The 13,610-nt window shown below is 40.5% G+C and overlaps 1 pseudogene; it reads right to left on the bottom strand.

Moving 5' to 3' along the window:
* Nucleotides 1-1,110: 1,110 nt before the first annotated feature.
* Nucleotides 1,111-3,291, bottom strand: LOC100941321 (annotated as a pseudogene).
* Nucleotides 3,292-13,610: the final 10,319 nt, after the last annotated feature.

The following is a 13,610-nucleotide window of genomic DNA, read 5'->3' as shown; positions in this document are numbered from 1 at the left end:
TATATTCCCTTCTTGTTCTCAAGCCCTTTCGTGCATTCTTTCCAAAAATGGGGACTTTTTTAAAACGCCGCGGGATGGGGGACAAATTGTTGAAAAGCGGGACTGTCCCGCCAAAATCAGGACGTCTGGTCACCCTAGGCATGAGCCACTGCACCCAGCCAGCACATTATATTTTTAAATTCCACTGTTGTGGAGGGACATGGTGGTTCATGCCTGTAATTCCAGCATTCTGGGAGGGCAAGGCAGGGGGATTGCTTGAGCTCAGGAGTTCCAAGACCAGCCTGGGCAACATAGTGAGACCCCATCTCCACAAAAAATTAAAAAGAAAAATTAGCTAGGTAAAGTACTGTGCCTATAGTCTCAGCTACTTGGGAGGCTAAGGCAAGAGGATCAGTTGAGTCCAGGAATTTGAGGTTTCAGTGAGCTATGATGATGCCATTGCACTCTACCAGGGCAACAGAAACTCTATCTCCCCTCCCACCACGAAACAATTCCACTGTTGTAGTCTAACATTTAATCAAGTTTTGGATGCAGTTTGTATTTCTTTGTTTCTGGAAAATTTGGCCCATTCTTATGAAAAGGAGACATATGCTATATCTTAAGATTGCATATTGACTGTCTAACTTAGGAAATATCTTTGAGAATAATAAATGCAAGACATTTTTAAAAACCAGAATGGAATTATTTGGTTCTATAACATTCCTTACTTTTTTATTTTATTATGGTATAACTTTTATCTCCCAAGTTTTATATACAACAATAAGTAATTTTCTCTTAACAATTCTGAGTTTGGGGAATAAAAGAAAGGAAATGATTTTCAAGCAGTAGTTTTGCTGGTCTACATTACCATGCTATTACCCACACTGTCATCAATATCTTACCTCTATTTTCTTTGGACCTGAAATAAGTTGGAAAATTCATCATTGGTATTTTACAGTTTAATACTTGAGGGGAAAAACAAGTGGTTTTGGGCAACCATATCTGGAATTCCAGCTTACCATTAAAGACATACAGAGTAAAGAAGATTTTCTTCTTACATATAACGTGAGAAATTCCACACAAGTTCTTTACATATTGGCAGATCTCTGCATGTAAACTAGACTACTTGGATTATAAATTTTCTCCTGGCTGGTACAGTGGGGTCTATAGTAGCTGAAGTAGTCTTACCGGGAGGACTGAATATATTCAAATGTCGGTCTTTCATCTGGGTCCTTCTTGCAAATATAGATTCATCAATTCACGGAAGGATCCTGGACAGCCCAGAGGACAAGCCATTCTGTATCCTCATTCCACCTGCTCCAGTGTCGGGGGGGAGGGCTTTTCACACCAACCCCTACCTGGTTTGAAAGCAGACTGGGCAAACTACGCTGAAAATAAATAACTCACACCAGTTTATAACATGGTGTTTGAGGATGCCTGGAGAAGACTTCTCAGGCTGAGTAAACCAAGAAAATGCAGCCCCTCTCTGGCCCCTTCAGAAGGCCTTTATTGATTTCTAACAAAGGTGCATATGCAAAATGTAAAAATGCCAAAAGACGGGTTGAAAGAATTCCAAGTCCCCAGGAAGACTGGACAGGAAGAGAGGCTGGGTAAATGGCAGGAGGCTGGTAGCTTACCAAACGCCGGTGGTGTACATTGAAAGGAGGTGGGGGGGGGGGGGGACTAGTTCTATCCCTCCCTCCAGGGGAAGTAAACCAGGTTTCCTAATCTAACTGCATATCAGAAGTTCAAAGCCTTTAATCCCTCCCATCTGTTGACTCTAGTCCAGCCTGTCTGAGCACCTCCAGACTCTTTTCATCTCCCACAGTTTTGACCAACCCCCAGGGATTGTCCATCTGTGGGCTACCCCCAGCTACCCCAGGATTGAGGTGGGGCACCCCGCTGAGAAGTCAACCTATCTATTTCCCACCCTCCAGGACTTCACAGTTTACCACACCTGCATATGACACTCTGCCCTTCGCTACCAGTTCTGTTGGTAGAATTTCAAATGACCACACATCAGACTTTATTGCAAATGGAGCATACAGTGTCCCCTCAGGAACTGTCCATTTGATTGGAAATTTTGTACCTTATCTTGCCATGTATTCATTGTCTTTTAATTAATCTTGCTACACCAAAATCTGCTCTTTTGCACATAAGATTTTCTTCCATAAGAATATTATCAGCCTGACAGTCTTGGTGGATGTAGTTCGTTCTTCAATATATGCCATGCCATCAGCATTCTGAGCAGCTAGATCGACTCGTTGTGGAAGCTTCAAATACTTGCCATCTCCTCCCTCAGGAAACCTAATCTCCCTTTGACATAAATTCAGTGACAGTGTAAATTGGCTCTTCAGGAACAGTAGCACATAGTGGAACAAGTTCATTGTGTCTTAATATTTTCATTATCTGAGCTTCTTGAAAAGAACCTTCTGGCATCATTGTACCTGGTTTTAGGGTTTGATTGCTACTTCTGTGGTTTCATTTCATGTCCATAATTCACCAAAAAACATCCTTGTCCTAGTTTGACCTTTAGTTGTAAAGATTCCCAAGAGACTTTCCAAACATCTTTTGCTAGACCGTAAACCTGAGGTTTTACAGTTGGACACACAGTTGTTAACTTGTGACATAATCCATCAGCATATTCTGTGTAGTTTCACTAATTTATGCAAAGTATCATCAAACTGTGCTCTGGGTGTGATAGAGTAGCCACCATTGTCCAGTGTCCTAATTTTGATGTGTTTTACATGGTCACCTCTGACCACATTCCAATCACGAATGCAAAGGGAATGAGCATCTTTTGTAGTTTCACTCTCTTTTCCTAAGAAAGTGCCTCATTGATTCCCAAGATTCAGAAGTAATCCTTCAGCACCTTTTCTTCCCATTTTGCCAAAATACCATTCTTCTGCCTGAATGGAATCTGCAGGCACCAGATAATTGTTAGGGCCACAACCATCCTTTCCTGTAGCAATGGATTTTGCTCCCCACCAGTCTCCTTCCATATTGTTAATTATTTGAAATCTTTCACCTTTCTCAAATGAAAGGTCTTCTGGGGTTCTAGCTTGACAATTATATAAGGTCACCTGTTAAGCCAGTAGGTTATAGACTTGGCATCACTGAAAATGAGGAAGATGCTCTTTCAAAAGGTGTCACCCCTGAGGAGCCTCCAAATGGTCTTATGGAGAGACTGCTAAAATTAACTTTGCTGAAGGTTCTGCTCCATAATGACTGACACTTGTACTGACAGGCTCTGGAGTGTTTTCAGTTCTATATTTAATGTCTGGGCTTTTGTTTACTTTTAATGCAGCCCATTATCAAATCTGCTCTCTGGGCTTGTGCTCTCATGAGTTGTAGCAGCTCAGGCTGGTGGGGAGGGGCAGTAGGTGGAAAAGAGGCCTGGACCTTCACCCACCTCCCCCTTCTCTTCCTGGGATCACTGGCAGTAGCAATTATAGCACAGCCTATTGGAGGCTCACTACTTCAGAAGGAGAGAATTCCCAGGTTCCCCACACATCCCACTCATCACTATCTCCCTTCCTGGGTCCACCCCTGCACTCCTAGGGATGGAGGTTGTGAGACTGAGTGGCCATTGCTCAGCAGAACTTGCCACAAATTTATTTTAATGTTTATATAAGGGAGTCTCTGGAAGGAAGACTCAACTCCCCAATAGGGATTGGAAACTTATATGACTTTCTGGTAAAATGGGTTATGAGCAGGGAAGAGGATTCTGCTGGGGGCGTGGGGGGGGACAGGGGGGCAATAAAGGATTACTAGGAAGGATTAATGGATGGGAACAAAGATTAACTGTTCAATAGATCTCTTTGGAATGTGAATAAGTCTGAGAGATGAGACATGACAGTCTTAAAGATTCTTTTTTTTTTTTTTAGAGACAGAATCTCACTTTATTGCCCTTGGTAGAGTGCTGTGGCATCACACAGCTCACAGCAACCTCCAACTCCTGGGCTTAAGTGATTCTCTTAGCTCAGCCTCCCAAGTAGCTGGGACTACAGGCACCCACCACAAAGCCCGGCTATTTTGTTGTTGTTGTTGTTGTTGTTGTTGCAGTTTGGCCCGGGGCTGGGTTTGAACCTACCACCCTCAGTATATGGGGCTGGTGCCCTACTCACAGAGCTACAGGCGCTGCCCCAACCGTCTTAAAGATTCTATTCAGGTGTGGTCAGGTTTCTACAAGGGAAGAAAAGAGCAATTGTCCTTCTAGGTGGGTCTGGATGTTTGGTAGACAAAGAAACTTAAATTTTTGGAGGGAAGAGCTGATGGTGGGGGTGAAAGAAAGAGAGACCTTGAGATTTTTTCAGCCAATCTATCATATCAAAATGCCATATTTTGAGTCCCAACATTCTCCTGTCTGGAACTTCCTTAGAGGTTTCACACACTGAAAGCTGAGTTAGTGGCTGTTGAAAGAAAAATTGAGTTAAAAGCTGAGTGGCAAGGGATCTGTTTGAACCAGTCATTCATTTCTGGAAACAGTCTCGTCTTTTTTTTTTTTTTTTTTTTTTTTGAGACATAGCCTCAAGCTATCCCCTTGGGTAGAGTGCCGTGGCTTCACAGCTCACAGCAACCTCCAACTCCTGGGCTCAAGTGAGTCTCCTGCCTCAGCCTCCCAAGTAGCTGGGACCACAGGCGCCTGCCACAACGCCCGGCTATTTTTTGGCTGGATTTGAACCCGCCACCTTAGGTGTACGTGGCTGGCACCTTAGCCACTTGAGCCACAGGCGCTGAGCCAACAGTCTCGTCTTATGAACAACTATGTCTCATTTCAGGGGATGGCAATGCAGGGAAGCTTTCAAACAGAAAAATAACCAAAGTTAATATTTGGAGCAGTTTATAAACCAGTTTCCTTAGGGTCTAGTGGGCATCCAGTTAAGGTGTTGAGAAAGGTTTTTAGATTTTTTCCCCCCAATCTTTGTTGGAGTTCCCTATATTCTCATTGTTAATCTTTTGTCAGATGGGTAGTTTGCAAATATTTTCTTCCATTCTGTGGGTTGTCTCTTCACTTTGTTGATTGTTTCCTCTGCTCTATATAAGCCAGTGGTTCTCAACCTTCCTAAAGCCACAATGTATTTTCATTATTACAAAGGGGTCATGACCCACAGGTTGAGAACCACTGATTAAGTTTTTTCCACTTGGGCGGCTCCTGTGGCTCAAAAGGGTAGGGCGCTGGCTCCATATGCCAGAGGTGGCGGGTTCAAACCCAGCCCCTGGCCAAAACCTGAAAAATAAATAAAATAAAATAAAAATGAAGTTATAACAAAAAAAAAATATGCTTATAAAAAAAAAGTGAAACTATTAAAAAAAAAAAAGTTTTTTCCACTTGATATGGTCCTATTGGTCCAATTTTGCCTTATTGCCTATGCTTTAGGAGTATTGCTCAATAACTCCTTGCCCAAAGAAGGAGGTGTTCCCTCAATATTTTCGGTTAGTGGTTTCATAGTTTCAGGTATTAAATTTAAGTCTCTAACCTATTTTGATTTGATTTTTATATATGGCAAAAGATAGGGTTGAGTTTCATTCTTCTACATGTAGATATCCAGCTTTCCAAGCACCGTATATTGAAGAGACTGACCTTTCTCCACTGTACTTCTTGATACCTTTGTCAAAAGTAAGTTCAATATAGATGTATGGGTTTATTTCTAGATTCTCAGTTCTGTTCCATTGGTCATGCTGTTTTGGTTACCATATCGCTGAGGAATAATTTGAAGTCAGTTAATGTAATTCCTCCAGTTTTTTTTTTTTCTTTTTGTTTTGACTTTAGCTATTCTGGGTCCTCTGTGGTTCTGTATAAATTTTAGGATTAGTGTTTCTATTTCTGTGAAGATTGTCATTGGTATTTTAATGGGGACTGAATTGAATCTATAGATTGCTTTGGGTAGTTTTAATGATATTGATTCTTCCAGTCCATGAGTATAGACTATCTTTCCAATTTTTTTTGTGTCCTCTTCAACTTCTTTCATCAGTATTTTATAGTTTTCATCATAGAGATCTTTTACTTCTTTGGTTAAGTTTATTCCTAGATATTTAATTTCTAGATATTGTAAATAGGATTACTTTCTTTGTTCTTTTCTTTTCTCCTTCCTTCCTTCCTACTTGCTTTCTTTCCTTCCTTCCTTCTTTCTTTCTTTCTTATTTGGCAGAGTCTGTGTTGTTACCCAGGCTGGAGTATCATGGCCTCCACTTAGCTCAAAGCAACCCAAAACTAACTCCTAGGCTTCTTAGACTCTAGCAATCTTCCTGCCTCAGCTTCCAGAATAGCTGAGACTACAGTCATGAGCCACCATTGCTAGCTAATTTTTCCATTTTTAGTAAGACAGGTTCTTGCTTTGCTCAGGCTGGTCTCAAACTCCTGAGCTCAAATGATCCTCCTGCCTTGGCCTCCCAGAGTGCTGGATTACAGGTGTGAGCCACCAAGTCTGGTCCTTTCTTGGTTTCCTTTTCAATTTGTTTACTATTGTCATATAGACATGCTGCCATTGTTTGTATGTTGATTTTGTATCTTGCAACTTTACTGAATTTGTTTATCAGTTCTAACAGTTTTGGGGTGGAGTCTTTAGGTATCTCTAGATAGGAGATTATATCATCTGCATAGAAGGATACTGTCTTCCTTTCCAATTTGGATAACCTTCATTTATTTCTCTTGTTTGATTGCTGTAGGTAGAACTTCCAGTACTGTCATAAATAACACTGGTGAAAGTGGGCATCCTTGTCTTGTTCCAGACCTTAGAGGAAAGGCTTTCAGTTTTTTCCATTGAAAGAAATATAGAGTATTCATATTCAGTATATTCAGTATATTACTAGCTGTGGATGTATCATATATGGGTTTTTGTTTGTTGTTTTTGTTTTTTATGAGACAGAGTCTCACTATGTTGCCCTCAGTAGAGTGCCGTGGCATCACAGCTCACAGCAACCTCTAACTCTTCAGCTTTAGCAATTCTCTTGCCTCAGCCTCCCTGGTAGCTGGGACTATAGGCACCTGCAACAACACCCAGCTATTTTTTTGTTTTGTTTTGTTATTGTTGTCATTGTTGTTTAAATGGCCCTGGCCAGGTTCGAAACCACTATCTGGGGTGCATGTAGCTGGCGTCCTACCACTGAGCTATGGATGCCCAGCCTATATATGGTTTCTGTTGTGTTAAAGTAAGTTCCTTCTTCTTCTTTTTTTTTTTTTTTTTGAGACAGAGTCTCACTTTGTTGCCCTTGGTAGACTGCAGTGGTGTCATAGCTCACAGCAACCTCAAGCTCCTGGGCTTAAGTGATTCTCTTGCCTCAGCCTCCCAAGTAGCTAGGACTACAGGCACCAGCCAGAACACGGGTATTTTTAGAGAGCAGGTCTCGCTCTGGCTCAGGCTTGTCTCAGACCTGTGAGCTCAGGCAATCCACCCACCTTGGCCTCCCAAGGGCTGGGATTACAGGCATGAGCCACCATGCAAAGCTCACTCAGCCTATTAAGTTCCTTCTATCTCCAGTTTTTTGAAAGTTTTTGTCATGAATGGATGTTGAATTTTATCAAATGCTATTCTAGCATTGATTGAAATGATCATACAGTTTGTAGTTCATTCTGTTGAGATGATGCTTCACATTGATCTCCACATGTTTAACCATCCTTACATCCCTGAAATGAATCTCACTTAATTGTGAAAATAATCTTTTCACCATGTTGTTGAATTTTGTTTGCTAGTATTTTGTTGAGGATTTTTGCATCTATGTTCATCAGAGATGCTGGGCTATAGTTTTCTTTTTATTATTGTTGTGTCTTTTCTTGGTATTTGCATCAGGCCTCACAGAGTGAATTTGGGAGTATTCCCTCCTCCTCAGATTTTTTTGTCGTGAAGAATAGTTTAAGTAGGTTTGGTATTTATCTTTTTGAGCAGTGAAGTCATCAGCTCCCAGGCTTCTCTTTGAAGGGACATTTTTTTATTACTGCTTCTATCTTGTTAATTGTTATTGGTTTATTCAAGTTTTGGGTTTCTTCTTGGTTCAATTTTGGTAGGTGGTATATGTCTGGGAAATTATCTGTTTCTTCTAAACGTTCCAATTTATTGGCATGCAGTTGCTCAGAGCAGCCTCTAATGATCCTTTGGATTTCTGCACTATCAGTTGTAATGTATCCTTTTTCATCTCTGACTCTATTTGGGTCTTTTTTTCCTAGTCTGGCTAAAGGTGTGCCTATTTTATCTTTTAAAAAAACAACTTTTTGTTCTTGTTTGTTTCAATTTCATTTATTTCTGCTCTGATCTTTCTTCTAATTTTGGGTTTGATTTGCTCTGGGTTTTTTTGTTTGTTTGTTTGTTTTTTTAGTTTTTTGAGATGCAGTGTTTGTTTATTTGAAGATTTTCTATTTTTATAGCATTTACTGCTATAAACTTCCCTCTTATTATGGCTTTTTTTCTGTATGACATAGGGCTTAGGGGTTTTTTGTTTTGAGGATAAGGTTAGCAAGGTCCCAACAGGCTTACCTAGCCCAAATTTATCCTATAGGTTTTGATATGTTGTGTTTTTCTTTTTCTTTCTTTTAGAGACAGAGTCTCACTTTGTCACCCTTGGTAGAGTGCCAAAGGTGCCAATCGCTCATCACTCTTGGGCTTAGGTGATTCTCTTGCTTCAGCCTCTTGAGTAGCTGGGACTATAGGCATCTGCCACAACGCCTGGCTATATTTTTATTGCAGTTTTGGCCAGGGCTGGGTTCGAAACTGCCACCCTTGGTATATGGGGCTGGTGCCCTCCTCACTGAGCCACAGGTGCTGCCCTCATTTTCATTTTTTTCAAGAAATTTTTAAATTTTCTTAATCTCTTTATTAACCCACTGGTCATTCAGGAGCATAGAGTTTAATTTCCATGTGTTTATATATTTTCTGATGTTCCTCTTGTTATTGATTGCTAGTTTTATACTATGTTGTCAGAGAAAATACATAAAATTATTTCACTTATTTTGAATTTTTGAAACTTGTTTTGTGGTCTAACATATGGTCTATTGTTTTTTTTTTTTGTTTTTTTTTTTTTTTTTTTTGAGACAGAGCCTCAAGCTGTCCCCCTGGGGAGAGTGCTGTGGCATCACAGCTCACAGCAACCTCCAAGTCCTGGGCTCAAGCGAGTCTCCTGCCTCCGCCTCCCAAGTAGCTGGGACCACAGGCGCCCGCCACAACGCCCGGCTATTTTTTGGTTGCAGCCGTCATTGTTGTTTGGCGGGTCCGGGCTGGGGATTCGAACCTGCCACCTTAGGTGTACGTGGCTGGCGCCTTAGCAGGTTGAGCCACAGGCGCCGAGCCGGTCTATTGTTGAGAATGACTCCTGAGCTGAAGAAAACAAATTCTGCAGCTGTTGGGAGAAACATTCTATGAGTATCTATTACAGGGGTTCTCAACCTGTGGTCAGCACCCCTTTGTAACAATGAAAATACATCCTGCATATCAGATATTCACATTACAATTCATAACAGTAGCAAAAGTACAGTTATGAAGTAGCAAAAAAAAATAATTTTATGGTTGGGGGTCACCACAACATGAGGAACTATATTAAAGGGTCACAGCATTAGGAAGGTTGAGAACCACTGATCTATTAGGTCCATTTGGTCCACGGTATGGATTAAGTCCAGTGTTTCATTCTTGATTTTACTGTCCAGAACTGCCCAATGCTGAAAATACAACGTTGAGTTCTGAAATAGTTATTGCATTGGGGTCTATCACTCTGTTTGGCTCTGATAATATTTGCTTTATATATCTGGCTGCTACAATGTTGGGTGCATATATGTTTAGAATAGTTATATCTACTTGCTGAATTGATCCCTTTATTGTTATATAGGACATTCTTAGTCTCTTTTTATAGTTTTTTTTTTTTTTTGCAGTTTTTGGCTGGGGCTGACGCCCTACTCCTTTGAGCCACAGGCGTCACCCTAGTGTTTTGTTTATTTGTTTGTTTGTTTATATAGACTATCACTTTGTTGCCCTAGGTAGAGTGCCGTGGCTTCATAGCTCACAGTAACCTCAAACTCTTGGGCTCAAGCAATTCTCTTGCCTCAGACTTCTGAGTAGCTGGGACTACAGGTGCCAGCTATAACACCCAGCTGTTTTTAGAGACAGGGTCTTGCTCTGGCTGAGGCTAGTCTTGAACCTGTGAGCTCAAGCAATCCATCTGCCTCGGCCTCCCAGAGTGCTGGGATGACAGACGTGAGCAACCATGCCCAGCCTCTGTTTATAGTTTTTGTCTTGAAATCTATTTTATCTGATAAAAGAATAGCTACTCCTGCTCTCTCTCTCTTTTTTTTTTTTTTGAGACAGAGTCCCAAGCTGTTGCCCTGGGTAGAGTGCTGTGGCATCATAGCTCACAGCAACCTCAAGCTTTTGGACTCAAGCGATTCTCTTGCCTCAGCCTCCCAAGTAGCTGGGACTACAGACATCTGCCACAACACCTGGCTATTTTTTGGTTGTAGTTGTCGTTATTGTTTGGCAGACCCGGGCTGGATTCAAACCCACCAGCTCCAGTGTATGTGGCTGGCGCCCTAGCTGCTGAGCTACAGGAGCCAAACCTACTCCTGCTCTTTTTTGGTTTACATTTTCATGGCATGTCTTTTTCCATCCCTTTACTTTCAGTCTATGTGTGCCTCTATAGGTGAAGTGTGTCTCTTGTAGAAAACATATACTTGGCTCTTCATTTTTTATCCAGTCAGCCACTCTGTCTTTTTTTTGCAGGTTTTTGGCCAGGGCTGGGTTTGAACCCACCACCTCTGGTATATGGGGCCAGTGCCCTACTCCTTTGAGCCACAGGCACTGCCCACCACTCTGTCTTTTGTTGGAGAGTTTGGTCTATTCACATTCAATATTGTTATTGATAGGTAAGAATTTACAAATGCCATGCTGTTGTTTGACTTCTCATTATTATGTGGTCTTCCTTTCTTCCAATTGTCCTTTGTATAAAAAATAATTTTCTCTGGTAGTGTTTTAATTTCTTTTTCGGTTTTTGTGTATCTGTTGCAGGATTTTTATATTACCATGAGATTTACAAAAAAACATTTTATAACCAATTTTAAACACATGACAGCTGTGCTTACAAATAAGTAAAAAGAAATCTGATAAATTCTACCCTTTAACTCCATCCCCCCCTTCTTAACTGTTTGTTGTTTCTTTCTTTTTTTTTTTTTTTTTCAGTTTTTGGCTGGGGCTGAACCCACCACCTCCAGTATATGCGGCCAGCGCCCTACTCCTTTGAGCCACAGGCCCTGCCAACTTTTTCTTGTTTCTATCCATATCTTTTTATACTATCTATCTTTCAAAAAGTTGTTATTTTTGAGGGGTTTTTAAAAGATAGAGTCTCACTCTGTCACTCTGGGTAGAGTGTTGTGGCATCATAGCTCACAGTAACCTCAAACTCTTGGGTTTGAGTGATTCTTTTGCCTCAGTCTCCCAAATAGCTGGGACTATAGGTGCTTGCCACAACACCCAGCTAGGTTTTCTATTTTTAGTAGAGATGGGGTCTCAAACTCCTGAGTTCAGGCAATCTACCCACCTTGGTCTCCCAAAGTACTAGGATCACAAGCATGAACCATTGTGATAAGTTTGTCTTTTAGCCTTCAGAAGATTTCTTACTGTTCATTAATATTCTTTTATGTTTGTTTTCTTTTACAAAAATTTTTTTCAATTTTTTTTCAGTATAACAAAGAGAAATTTTATTTAAGAAGAACAAAGAGAAAGTTTAGAGTACTTCCAAAGAGAGTTGGAAGCAGGTTCCTCTCATGAAGGAGAAAAGATAAGAGAATTTTTCTTTTTTCTTTTCTTTTCTTTTTTTTTCTAGGCAGTCTCACTCTGCAGCTCTGGGTAGAGTACTGTCGTGTCCTCATAGCTCACAGCAGCCTCAATCTCTTAGGCTCAAGCTATTCTCCTGCCTTAGCCTCCCAAGTAGCTGGGACTACAGGTGTGCACCACTAGTAGCTGGCTTTTATATATAACAAATGTCAAATGTTCACTTGCATTAATAATTCTGTTGGTTTTAGTCCCTCCAAGGAACAGCTGTATTTTTTGAGAGCCCGTACAGGTGCGTGGCTTCCTGTTGACCTGATAAGACCTTGGCAAGAATCACCAGCCCTATTGATCTTGCAGCTGATAGCAGACAGAATATTGAAGAGAAGCAAGCAGTTCCTCAGATTGCTGATTGCTACCATCATGGGACTTATTGCTGTAATTACAACTGCTACCACTGTGGTTTGGCTCTTACCCAGGAAATTCAAACTCAGAATTTTATTGCCAATTGGCATAAGGACGCTAATCAATTATAGACTGCTCAAAAACAAATTGATACTGAATTGTACAATGACATTTCTGATCTTGAACAAACTGTTGTAATGTTCAGTGATGAACTGGTTAATTTGAAAAAACAAATTAGATTGAAATATGATTGAAGTATGACTACATTTTGTATTACACCTGTTAAATATAATGAAACTGAATTTCCTTGAGATAAAATTAAAAGGCATTTGTTAAATCATGAGAATTTAACTGAAAAAAATGTAACTTTACAACACAAAGTGTACTCCACTTTTCAAAACAAATTGCAAAAAATTGATGGTGATTAATATTGAAAGAAATTGCAGATGGTATTGAACAAATTAATCCTATGACTAAAATTCAAGGTTTAATTGGTAACTCTATTGGATCATTTACTCTGTTTTTGATATTGATTTTGCTTTTATATGTTATCTGTTGAAAGATTAATCAAACTCAAGTAGGAGCAAGAGACATGATGATGACAAATATGAATGCCTCCCATCAGAAAAAAGAAAGGGGAATTGTGGGGTAAAACCCCACAAACTGTGTGCTCACTTTAAACTCCAGAAGCAGGTGGACAGACTTCTGTGGAAGGCAGGTCTGTCGATGACCCGGTATCCCCGGTCAGCATGGAATAGGGCCTGGGGATTAGGGCATAAAAACCCATCTGCAGTGACTCTGGCCAAGTGGCTGTTAAGCCCGCAAAGAAGGGGTTAAAAACTTTTCTGCAGAGACACAGCCTAGGGGTTGATAAGGGATCAAAAACAGCTTAGGCCTCCAGGTTGCCTAGAAACAAAGGTCATGAAAACCTGCTTTCTTATTTTAACACGCATAGCAAAACTTCAAAGCCTTACTCTCCTCTTGGTAATCTCAAGTCTCTAGATGTACTCCCTTTTGCAGCTGTCCTGAGTTTTCAAACTTTGTGTCTCTTTGAAGATTGAACTAACTTTTAAAAAGATTAGTAATATGTATACTTTACTTGTTAATTAATAGTGTGTACATGACCAGCCGACTATAAAACGGTGGTCAAGACCAGCTAACTATAAAAGGGTGGTCAAGAACAATAAACTTTGCTACTTCCATCAGAGGAGTAGTCGGTCTCTTTCATCATAATAATTCCAGATGCAAGACGACACCTGTGGCGACGCTGTCTGTCTCTTGTGAAACCCCAACACAACATTTATCCTTCATATTTGAAGAATATTTTTGCAGGATATAACATTCTAGGGTTAAGGTTTTTTTCCCCTCAGCCACTCTCCCCTGGCCTGTAAGGTTATCACTAAGAAATTTGTCGCCAGATGTATTGGAACACATTTATATTTGTTTCTTTTTCTTTCTTTCTTTCTTTCTTTTTTTTTTTTT

This window comes from Otolemur garnettii, unplaced genomic scaffold, assembly GCF_000181295.1.
Source record: "Otolemur garnettii isolate 467f Iridium unplaced genomic scaffold, OtoGar3 scaffold00011, whole genome shotgun sequence".
NCBI lineage: Eukaryota > Metazoa > Chordata > Mammalia > Primates > Galagidae > Otolemur > Otolemur garnettii.
The sequence above is the reverse complement of the archived record's forward strand: the minus strand, read 5'-3'. Positions and strand labels throughout refer to the sequence as shown.